At 42.8% G+C, this 12,403-nt stretch overlaps 1 long non-coding RNA gene across 5 annotated transcripts in view; it reads right to left on the reverse strand.

Moving 5' to 3' along the window:
* Window positions 1-12,403, reverse strand: part of LOC131109127 (uncharacterized) — a 51,502-nt gene that overhangs the window by 16,297 nt on the left and 22,802 nt on the right. For all 5 annotated transcript variants that reach the window (XR_009120671.1, XR_009120669.1, XR_009120667.1 and 2 more), the window contains 4 exons: window positions 3,425-3,558; window positions 2,865-3,321; window positions 2,670-2,781; window positions 1,846-1,910 (listed from right to left, as the gene is read on the reverse strand). This is a non-coding gene — a long non-coding RNA (uncharacterized LOC131109127). The remainder of the gene's footprint in view (window positions 1-1,845; window positions 1,911-2,669; window positions 2,782-2,864; window positions 3,322-3,424; window positions 3,559-12,403) is intronic.

Raw genomic sequence — 12,403 nt, forward strand, 5'->3', positions numbered from 1 at the left:
CTGTTGTCCAGCCTTGGACTTCCAAGTAAGTCACGTGTCAAATGTCAACACATCCGCCTCCATAAATCCCACCGGAGTAGCAACTGACGTCACAACTATTTACATGGACGGCGGTACCGCTGTTTTGGTCCTTATTAGCATCATTCATCGTTATTTGTTCCAAAAGGTTCCACAAAAATCGACAAGTACAAAAAAAATAAATAAATACACTTGCTCACGGTGCAACAAAACAAGTTAATGCATCACATACATCAACAACTCGAAGCGCTAAACATAGCACGTAACTTAAAACTGTTATTTCCAAATGCCTGCAAGGCATGCTGGGTAGTCCAGCTGCAACAACAACATGAATTATGAACAATAAATGTCAAGAGTATGTTAACGCCCACTCGTTTACTTCCCGACGTCCTCCACGTATTTTGCAATCAATCGAAAGTACCACGTATGTAAGCTAACTTTCATGTAAGCTAACTTACATTAAATGCTATATTATGGTTATCTTTAACACAATATTTCTTGTTGTCGCCTAATACTAGGCCTAATTGGTGCACTAAACACTTATTCCCTGTGATGACCTCTGAATGTAAATAAATAAATACAAATAAAGTTTTATTTTGGGGGGAAAAAATCCAGACTCCAATACCATATTCCAATATTTCTCATGCTTTCAACATCAAACATTTAAGCATGCAATGGACAAGTCAAAGTAGGAACCACTTCTATTCAACACCCCCCGCCCCTCGAGGCCCCGCCCACACTGCCTATAGCGGAGCGGGGTCAGGGCGGTGTCAAAGGTGACTATAAGAGCAGTGTCGTCGGGGAAATTAGACCACACTAATTGTTCAACAGTCCACTTTAATTACAGCACGGGAAAGCGGGGGAAGGGGTGGGGGGGTAGGTGATACCAGCAACCATCGGCGGGCGGGGGGGGGGGGGGGGGGTCATGATTACAGATTAAATTAGGGACGCTGAACTGCACTGGACACAAAAGTAAATTGGCAATTTAATTATCTAAACAAAGACGCTTAATGATGAAAGATACGAGGGGTGGAGAGCAACATAAAAATAAAGAAAAAAAGCCACAATAGTCTATGTGGACTTAATTGGGTGCAAACAAGTTCACATTCATTAATTACCTTGCCTTTCCCCGTGTTTTGAGGTTAGCGTTAGCATATTAGCAAGTGCAGGCGTCGCTATAGAATATCAACCAGCAAGCACTTCCTCACACTGTGTAGGAATTCCTATTTTTGGATGGAGACACGCATTTTTCTACCCCCAGAAGGATTAAAAAAAAAAAAAAAAACCCACACAACAACAAATGAGTCCTGACAGCTCAGCGCAAGCAGCTGTTGCCGTGTAAGGACCACCTGTACAACATGTGGCTGCCGTTTTCTTTTAAATCCTGCTATTTGCGCCCGTCTAGACGTGTTTGGGATTTACAACAGGAAGTTCGGGGGAAATCCACGGAGAACGTAGCGTTTCCTGTACAGTCAATTTCTTCAAGTACTTCCAGAAGTATAGCAACATACCGTCGGGGTTCGATTTATTTGAGGCACACGTCTCCAATTCCGCTAACGATGTCATGAGACGGCCCTTTATTGATATTGTCATTTATACCGAAGTATAAGCGAAATTGCGCAATCATCCGTCCTATATGTGTATATAGCATACATTTGCATAAGTAAACATATTTATTTACGCAACATAAACACAAGATTAGCTACAGCTGACCGGTCCCCGTCATGCCCGGTACCGTCACCCCCCCGCCCGCCCGTCATGCAGTTACACGGCAATTCATGTCGACATTTAAGCTGATTTTGATGTAGAAATTGTGTAAAAAAATACCTGCAGAGTTGAGATGCATCGCCCGTCTTTTCCTTTCGGGTTGACTTTGGCATAGCTTAGCTTGGCTAGAAGAAGAATAGAGGTGTTTTTTTGTTAAAAACAACAAAAGACAATTTAAAAGACACACAGTTTTGGACATTTTGGAATAGTTTCCATTAGTGTTAGCTTAAATGACTCAAATGAAAACTAGCGCGGAAGTCAGCCACCGGGTTGAGTTCAAAATGCACTTTTTTTAGAGTTTATATTTATATTTACGGAAAACTACAGGAAGTCCTTGAAAACGTACAACCTTTTAGCATTTATGCTAGCATAATTTCATGTAATCAAGCAGTAACCTGCAAACGATTTGACGACAGTCCTCAAAAAAAATATTGAAAAACAACAAAAAAAATTACAAATTTGAATAAATAAAATGGTAATTGCTTTAACTAAAAATATTCAATTATTTTGCTAACTAAACTAAAATGGTAAATCCTTTGACGATAGCATAAGCCTTTATTAGTTTGCTAATGTGGATAGAATTTTTTTAGAAATTTCCCAAAAAATATATAAATCTTTATTCGAGCTTATCAGGCTTTTCTAGAAAAAGTAGCAGCCGTCACGAACGATGTTGAGAAGCGCATCGTTTCATTTGACTTTAATGAACAACTCCTGATAAGCGTCACTGATTCCCTGAAGGGGATTCCGATGAGAAGCATGCAAATTATCCACGGAGCGTCCCCCTTTCATGGCGTATACAAGGGAAAGTCCATCAATCAACGTCTCCTGTTGGGGCAATTATGAAAGACTTGACATTACGCAAACAGTCATTTGACTCGTCCTACCTCGGAGGGGCCCCGGCTGGTGTCACGTTGCGCTGTAGGGGGTCTTTTGGAGGCCCGAGCGGGATTCCTGCGTCCAACTGGAATTGTCCCCCGGTTTCGGAGAAGAGAGGCCCTTAATGGGAAGAAATGCAGCACCTCATCAGCACCTCCCAGGGCTGCCATAATGGAGCATCCACGGTCATTAACGCAGCGTACCTCCCACCTCAAGAGTGTCTATTCTGCCTCTGTCATCATTCACGGCCATCACTTCCTCAGAATTTAATGCCTTTGGAGGTTCCTTTTATCCCATTGTCTCCCGGGATCGCTGTCCCTTCCCCAAACTAGAGGACGGGCCTGTTAGCAGGGCGTTGGGCCTGACCTCTTGCACCCCTTCGCTGGAGACTCCTTCAGCTTTGTTTTGGGCCTCTGTCCCCCTTGCCAAGGCGAATCAGAGCCCGGGCGGGTCACAGAGAGAGGGAGCCGCTGGGGGTCTTATTGTTTGGCCATTCAGTGGCCCCGAGTGGACATCAGACGCCGCCTATAGCCGCGCACTCTGGAGGGGGACAATGTCCACGCAAAGTGACAGCTCCCATTGGGCCAGGAATGCGTGTGAATGGCCAAAAGGTTCAAAGAAGCACGCCAGCCCAGCGACATCATGGGAATATTTCTGCTTCTGAAGGAGAAGATTACAGTCCAAAATGATTCATTGGAATGCGGACAATACAGAATTTGGGAGAGAGAAACAGCAGTTATGACACCGGTGAGCAGCGCTGCACCTTGTGAGCTTTAGGGGGCAGCAGAGAGCCAGTAGACAGGAGCAGTGAGGCAGGACCGCACAGGCAGGGCCGAGGGGTCAGCCTGCAGCTGGGAGGGGGGCATAGGGAGTCGGAGATGTCCTTCCAAGAGCTATCTGTGAAGACAGGGACAAACAAATCTGATGAGATCCAATACAAGACCTGCATCATAATAATATGTTTATTATGGAGAATTCTAATGTTTCAAAATGGCTACGTTTTTAATGGAGATTTTGTATTGGATATCTCTTGGCTTTTTTTTGTCCTTTCTTCTCCAGTCTTTCCCCCATCAATTTGTCATTCAGACCTGGAGAAACCTTTTGACCACCTTGCAATTAATGTATCTAAAACAGGGGTCTCAAACACGCGGCCCGCGGGCCAAATGTGGCCCGCAGGACACTAGTTTGAGGCCCCGGCCTTGATATGAAAGTTTAATGTTAAGTTTGATATGGATGCTGTATGGTATCATGTACCCAGAAAATATTATTACGTTTGATTAATGTTCATGTTAAAAGGTTAAATAACTGTTAATAGTTATACTCCCTATGTGTGGAAGTGGTAAGTTTTTGGCTATTTAAGTTTTATCAGAGCTTTTCTTGTAGAAAATTGGAACCAAAGCAAAGTGTTTTTAATTTTTTTGTTTTTAATAAATGCGTTTTTTTGTTTTTTTTTGGAAAACCTGATGCGGCCCAGTCTCACCCAGACCCTGGCTCCGGTGGCCCCCAAGTAAATTGAGTTTCAGACCCCTGATCTAAAACCTTAGGTAGAAATGCACCATTGAATGCAATCCCATACAATACCTGCATCAAAAATTCAGCGTTTTAACAAACATAATACCAATCCCAATCACTTTTGATTGATACTAATTTCATGTTACAACAATTTCTGTTTCAGATGACGGGATGCCCTTCTGGCTACATTTGGCACCCGCCATGTTGAATTTCCATTGTACCATTGCGCTTTATATGTTTTGATAGAGCTTTGCGTTGGAACTTCATCACATGGCGACGTCTTGAAGTTGTTTTGTACGTCATCACTCTGTCACTCCCCCTCGTTTTTCCCATCCAGAGGTGGAGAAGCCTCCCGCGGATCTTTTGACCACCTTGTCGGAGGACATATTTGTGTTTAAAGCGGCTTAAGGCGCTCATCCTGGGTGATACCTGCTGAGAATGAATAGCGGCATCTAATAGACTTATTATAGTTTAAAAGAACTGGAAAATCTTCAGTCATGTTGTATTTAGGTGTTTGGTTTTTTTTTTATCGACTAGGTGTTACATTAAAAGGTCATTAAAAGGTGCTAAAGATGTTGTGATGACTAACAAAAGCTTTGTAAAAAGGAAACTCCAGGTTGTTTTGAATGTTTCCCTCCCTTTCAGGGTCCAAATGTCATCATTCCTCCCCCTCAAGGCGGCCTCTCACTGTTGCCACGCCGCCAGACGTCACGGAATCAAACACGTCACCCGCCGGAGCACGCACGCGGTGCATGCTTTCACCTGGTTTCCGCGGTAACCAAGAACCACATCCTCCTTTGCAGCCCCCGTACACTGGAGGGCCCCACTAGAATTGATAGAAGTCTAATACTTATTGCAGAGCCATTCCATTGAAGAAATCTACATAATATAATATATAAGTAAAGTATTGTTTTTGTTGTCATTTTTGTCATCATGGAATCATCAGTGTCACAAAAGCTGCCTAGCAACAAGTATCGGTTCAAATGCAACATAACCAGGAAACACAATATTGGCTAGAAAACATTTTCTTCCGTGTACTGTAGCTTTAAATGCAGCTCAAAAGGTTGTGTAGTTAATTTGCTTGTGGGGCAGGTGAGGCAGTGCCCCAGCAGATCCAGTGGGTTTAACTGTAGTTTAAAGAACAAATTCTGCCTAGCAACAATGGCTGTGCGTGTAAAAAATGAGGAACAAAACGGCAAAAAACGAAAAAAAATGCAATATTGTTTATGAACCAGGTAACCCTTAATGTCCCACGATGCTGCACACTATTGGCCAAGCTTCGTGTTCACGCACGGCGCTGATCCACTTAACGGTCTCAGACCGCCACACAGCTGGCGATGGCAGTTCACCAAGAGCCCGCCGCCCGCTCACACTTTCTAATAATACTCGCCGTGCAGGCAAGGCACACGCCGAGCCCGGGCACGGCGCTCACCGCACACGGCGCCCGACCGGGCGAGGCGCCAGGCCCCTTCTGTGTGACTGGCATGGCTGGTCATCGCCACGGCAACGGGAATGCTGGCCCCGGCCGGTGCCAAGAGAGCAGCTGGTAGGTAGTGGCAGATTAGTCGCCAAACAGATTTACAGCCATGTCAAGTAGTGCGTGGCCTCTGGATGCGGGGGCCGTGACACAAAGACACCATTGTAGGACAACCCAAGGAACACACAAGGGGAACCTTCTCCGGGCCCTGATATGGGGGGCTTCACTTTGCCCAGTGGAAACTTTCTAAAAGACACTGGGACTGGCAACTGGTGAATGTTTGTATTGACCTATCCATCATTATAATAGGACAGCTATTAGCTATTAAAGGCTTCTTTATTGACTGGAAAAGTCACATATATTAAAAAAAAATACTGCTACTTCCTGGCATGTCAAAGTGTAAACACATCAGATTTATATGCAGTAATAATGATAGTAACAATATTAATATATTTACATTAATAAATCAATGCATTTAAAAAAATGATGACAAAAAAAACCTTAAACTGTATTATGGAAAGCAGGAAGTGAACAAACTTCCTACTCCTTTTGGACATATGGAACTATGAACTGACGGAACTATGTGATGCATTCAATTGTAATCTGATGCATGTTCAAATGAAATAAAACCATTACCATTACCAAATTGTGGCCTCATACAATAATTTGCATAAATTATTATTTCTAAAAATATGTTTTTGCATAGATCAGGGTTCAATTCCACCCTCGGCCATCTCTGTGTGGAGTTTGCATGTTCTCCCTGTGCATGTGTGGGTTTTCTCCGGGTACTCCGGTTTCCTCTCACATTCCAAAAACATGCTAGGTTAATTGGCGACTCCAAATTGTCCATAGGTATGAATGTGAGTGTGAATGGTTGTTTGTCTATATGTGCCCTGTGATTGGCTGGCAACCAGTCCAGCCTCTTGCCCAAAGAGAGCTGGGATAGGCTCCAGCACCCCCCGCGACCCTTGTGAGGAAAAGCGGTAGAAAATGAATGAATGTTTTTGCATAATTTTAGAGATATGGTACATAAAAAATGTAATTCCAACTAATTGTCATTACTAGGGATGTCTGATATTGGCTTTTTTCCTGAAAATTTCCAATACCGATATGTGGAACATGACATAACACATGTGTTGTATACAGCATTTTTTTCATTTTTTTTCATGATCGGGAAAAACTCTGATATCACATTTTGATGCCGATAATTATCGAACATCCATAATGTCACACCTAAAAATGTGATTAGGATTATTCTTTGCACAATATACATGCGTTTCATTGGACATTTACTGTAAATTAAAAGAATAAATCAAAATCCAATCGATTCTATACTAAATTTATCAATTATTATATTCCCTTCATTGTGTAACCTTTTGATATAATACCCAGAACACCCAGCTATATACACACAAGTACAGTAGCTTTAATATACTATGTTTTTTTCTTCCTCACTCTGTCCCACCATTGATTTAAATTCAAAGTGCGTCTGGCCTACAAGAGGCGGCGGCGTCCATTAGAGAAAAAAAAAAAAAAAGAAGAGGGAACATCAAGTTGATTTGAGTGCTGCTGTGATTGCTAATGAAGTCCTGCAAGGAGAGAAGGTGTTAAGTAGATGCCAGGAGCTTGGAATGTTTGCTTTGATTTAGGATGTACAGCCCCTTAGAGCCCCGTTACGGGTTATATACAATATATATATGATATCATTATGTTATCATCATGTCTATGCGACTGATAAGAGACGTTAAAAGTATGTTGTCGTGCAGCCTCTCACTAGTGATTCCGCTGATTCAGCATGTCTGGTTCAGTTTCTCGCATCCTCGCCACCTCCAAGGATAAGTAAGGATGGGAGCCCCCCCTCCAATTCTCATTAAAGGGAACAAGTTGAGGCATGTCTATGCTTTTGGTGGCTGAGCACGAATCCATAGACTCTTTCCAGGGACACGGACCGCCATTGATGCAGAAAATAACCCATTCTAAGCAAGACATTGCATGTTTACGGCTCTTTGGGAACAGTTTAGGGAAGACCCTGATGCGCACGATAAGGTCCTTTGGGTTCAAACGTCACCATCAAGGACTTCAGTGTCCCAATAGAGCGGATAAAACCCAACATCGAGATATAAACGATGAGTATTAGGGCGGTTTCGAGAATAAAATTTACTTTATTCTTTAGTCTATCTATCTTCATTCTAACACGTACTACAACTTTAATAATATTACAATTTTTTTGGGCGGCACGTTGGTCAAGTGGTTAGCGCACAGACCTCACAGCTAGGAGACCAGGGTTCAATTCCACCCTCGGCCATCTCTGTGTGGAGTTTTCTCCGGGTACTCCGGTTTCCTCCCACATTCCAAAAACATGCTAGGTTATTTGGCGACTCCAAATTGTCCATAGGTATGAATGTGAGTGTGAATGGTTGTTTGTCTATATGTGCCCTGTGATTGGCTGGCCACCAGTCCAGGGTGTACCCCGCCGCTTGCCCGAAGACAGGAAAAGCGGTAAAAAATGAATGACTGAATGAACATTTGATGCTAATTGGTTAGCTCCCCAGCTTGCTAGCTAGTGGCCGTCTCGAGCAAATGTCGTAAGCTGTGCAAAATGGGAGTGTAAATGTGACCTATAGGGGTGTTATTTCATGTCTACAGGGCTCTAATAATGTAAAAGGGTATTAAAACTGATTACATTTACTCCAATTACCAATTAAATGAAATGAATGAATGACAATTTTTTCTTCCAGCTCCCAAGTCTGTCGGTTGACTTATTTTCAGATGTGTAGCAAAGCCTTTTCGAGCGCTTCTTCTCTCAGCAAACTCATATAAAAGTAGAGCATCATTCAAAAACTGACTGAACCAAGCAAGCACTTTGGCGACAGAGGCAAGGAAGAACCTGGAACAGCAGCGAGCGGTTTTTCTCCTGAAACAATAGTCCTCATCCCGGCCCGGTCTTTTTATAGCGCAGCGCTTCACGTCGCGGCCTCCGACACGAGGCGTATCATTAGGGAGTGGAGAGCATCTCCTCGGTTATATAACCATCTTTCCTCTCTGTTTTGCTGTTGGCATCAACCCCCCCCGCCCCCCTACTCGCTCTCCTCCGCCTCACTCTAGCGCTCCCTGGCTTTTGGCCCGTCTCCAGTCCAAACAGAACCCACTTTGTGCTGCTCTCTGTTTTTGGCACCAGCTGTTTGGCGCCCTATTCCAGCAGCTGAGTCCATTGTGGTGCCGACTGATTTCATCGCAGTTTGATGTGTTCCTGTTACCCCCCCACCCCTTCCCATCCACCACCATCACCACCAACTGTCTGCAGAAGGAGCTGTTAGCGCAGTGATGTATGGGGGGCAGCTGACGTCCACCTGCTCCCCAGCAGTCAGTCTGGAGGAGGGTGGAGGTTCTAAGCTGCGCTGTGGTCCTTCCATCGGCCTTTCACGGGAACAACTGGACCACCTGTCGCGGCGCCTGGCAAACCAGTTAAAGCATTAGCAGGGAGGGCTAATCACTTCTGTCGGCTACTTTCGCCCGTTTCCAACATCAACCTGCCTGAGGTCAAACGACGGCGTCATTATTCCCTACTCGGGTTCAGTATGAGTGACGGCCCGATATGGATGTGATGTCAGCGAGTTACCGTTTTCTATTATTTACGCTCGTTAAATGAGGACCGCTAGCCTCTTCAACGGCATTGATTTGTGCTGGAGGCAACGCAATACGCCGCCGCCTCCTCCTCCTGTTGCTGACACCACTCATTTATGTTCAGGTGCCCCCCCCCCTCATCCCCACCCCTTTATATTCACTCAACACAGTAGATCATCTAATACATCTATGATTACTAGAATACTATTTATTTCTATTTTATTCCCCAAAAAATAGATTTGAGATAGAGATTAAATAAATACACATTTTGTCTTTTTTCCATAAACAAAAAATATATATAATTTTTACATATTGGATGGACAAAATATTTTGATATGGACAAAAATATATTAAAGTTAACAATAAATATTTTTTTCATATTTGTATTTTTGGCTATGAAGAAAAATCTAAATATGACATGATGGGGAAAATTAAATATTAATCATTAAATATTAATATAAGAAAAATAATATTTTTATAATTATTATAATTAATATTCTTATATATTATAAGAAAAATATGTATACATTTTACCCTTCTTTTTTGCAGAAAAAGAAAAAATATATTTTTGGATATAAATACTAAATATTAGTCAAATATTATATGATGGAAAAAAATACATTAATTTGTTGCAATTAGTTTTTTTTCCTGGGAAAAATATGTATATGTTTTTGTATATGATAAAAAAATTGGTATCTTTTTACTGGAAGGAAACAAACAAAAAGAGTCCAATTGCCTCTTTCCCAATTTACACATGCAGAAAAGGAAAGTCAGCCGCCCTCTGCTTTGATTTCTAATACTAATGGCTGCTTGAGTGTGTCCCTGTGTGTGTGTGTGTGTGTGTGTGTGTGTGTGTGTGTGTGTGTGTGCGTTTGAACACCTACGCCTCCATCCGCCCTCCCTCGCATCACTCGGCAACACAACCTCGAGGCTGGCGGCGAAATGCACCTCAACAGGATGAGGCCTCGAGTGTGTTGCGGTTGGCTCGTACGAGAAAAAGTTACTATGACCCAGAGAGGCACGGTAGCAGACAACCACAATATCTCCCGCCGGGCATCCTCATATGTATCATAGAAAGTATAAAGTGTTTATTTATTGTCTTTAGGGCTTCAATTGTCCCAGTTACTCATCATATTTGCTGTGACTGAATGTCAACATATATCCACTTCCTGCCTCGTCAGCGTCACAAGCACTACCCCGCTCCATCCATCTATCCATCCATCATCCAGGGTGGGTGGGATGGTGGGGATTATAGGTTGCCGCGGTAACCGAGACGGCTTTGGACAGTAGCAGGGGGGAAAAAGTGAGTCATCAATGGCAGTCAATAAAACAAAGAGCAAACAAGTGCGTGCAGGATGGCTATAAATGTCAAAACAATCATTTCCCAGTTGAGGGAGGGAGCATCATAACACAGCTCAAGGCGTAAAAAGTACATAAAAACGATCATACGCATTATAGTACTGAATCAATTGAGTAGTCAAGCGTGTGTTCCAGAAAGATGAAACACAAAAGATTCTTTTTTCTCTTCTTTCTCTCTCTGTTCCATGAGAAAATGAATTTAGGTTTCATTTCCTGGCACGTCTGAGGTGATTCATGACAATTAGCCCACTTTCTACACAGAACAGCTCTCATTCTGCAATACACAGCTACAACCAGCAGAGGCGCTGTTGCTTCGGTTTCTGTTTATTTTCTGCTGAGAGAATAATGAAAAAAAGGTCACTAAAGTCTTCATATATTCACAAACAAAAACCCAATCAAATCATGCTTGTGGGCTACAATCCGGAAAGCTGCACATTTCTATGTGGCACAAACATCCATGGAAGAAAACGTATGAAACGCTGGATTAATAGGAAATTATAATATAATAATAATAAATATAACATTAGATGTATATTAAGGGAATACACTTTACCGCCCCCTCGGTGTGTTATATTCAGACATTACCTTTACACTGCATGAAGTCAGCTATGACATGTCCGATATCACAGAGTGGGAAAAAAGCTCTCCTCCCATTCTGTGCGGAAGTGGTAAGTTAAAGGCTTGTTCAGTTTAAAAGTTTTATACATTTGATGCTTCCACCCTCTCTGTGTTGAGTTTGCATGTTCTCCCCGTGCATGCATGTTTTTTTCCCGGGTACTCCGGTTTCCTCCCACATTCCAAAAACATGCTAGGTTAATTAGCGACTCCAAATTGTCCATAGATATGAATGTGAGTGTGAATGGTTGTTTGTCTATATGTACCCTGTGATTGGCTGGCGACCAGTCCAGTGTGTACCCCGCCTCTCGCCCAAAAGACTGGGATAGGCTCCAGCACCCCCCGTGACCCTCGTGAGGAAAAGCGGTAAAAAATGAATGAATGAATGAACATTTGATGCTAATTGGTTAGCTCCCCAGCTTGCTAGCTAGTGGCCGTCTCGAGCAAATGTCGTAAGCTGTGCAAAATAGGAGTGTAAATGTGACCTATAGGGGTGTTATTTCATGTCTACAGGGCTCTAATAATGTAAAAGGGTATTAAATCTGATTACATTTACTCCAATTGCCAATGAAAAAGTGAGTATTGCTATTTTGCATACTAGCATACCGAGTGTATGTCATGTTTAAGTCCTCTTAACAGCTCGTAAAGAAGGTTTTATTGCTTTCAAAGTGTCAGAATTCTCCAAAAGGTGGCTTTTATTGCACTTTAAAAGTCTTTGCAATAATGTTTTGCTTGGACGTACAACCACAAGATGAGGTGCACACAGATACCGTGACAAATATTTAGCCTTAACAAAAGATGCTAAACAATTACTGCTAATTTTCTTTTATTGCTGTGGTCTGCACAGCTTCATTTTCTTCCATCATGCGAAGGAAGCAATATGGAGGGAGGTGTTTGGTAGATAGAGGGAGCTGCTCTCCTGTAGTTAGGAAGCTGACCGGTCACATCCCAGCCCACTCGCTTCCTTTTCCCCGTTGGTGCAAAGTGTTAATTTCACACAGCGTTGCATTTAGGAGAGATCACTGCAGGCCAGATGTCATAGTGACCTCTCTCTTTCAATCTTTAATGAGGAGGAGATTGGCTGGCCGGTGCAGGTATTGGCTTTATTTGACAGTCCAAATGAAGGTGCTGTGATCAGAATGGCCATCTGCTCTA

The sequence above is a fragment of the Doryrhamphus excisus genome, chromosome 21 (genome assembly GCF_030265055.1).
Source record: "Doryrhamphus excisus isolate RoL2022-K1 chromosome 21, RoL_Dexc_1.0, whole genome shotgun sequence".
Lineage (NCBI taxonomy): Eukaryota > Metazoa > Chordata > Actinopteri > Syngnathiformes > Syngnathidae > Doryrhamphus > Doryrhamphus excisus.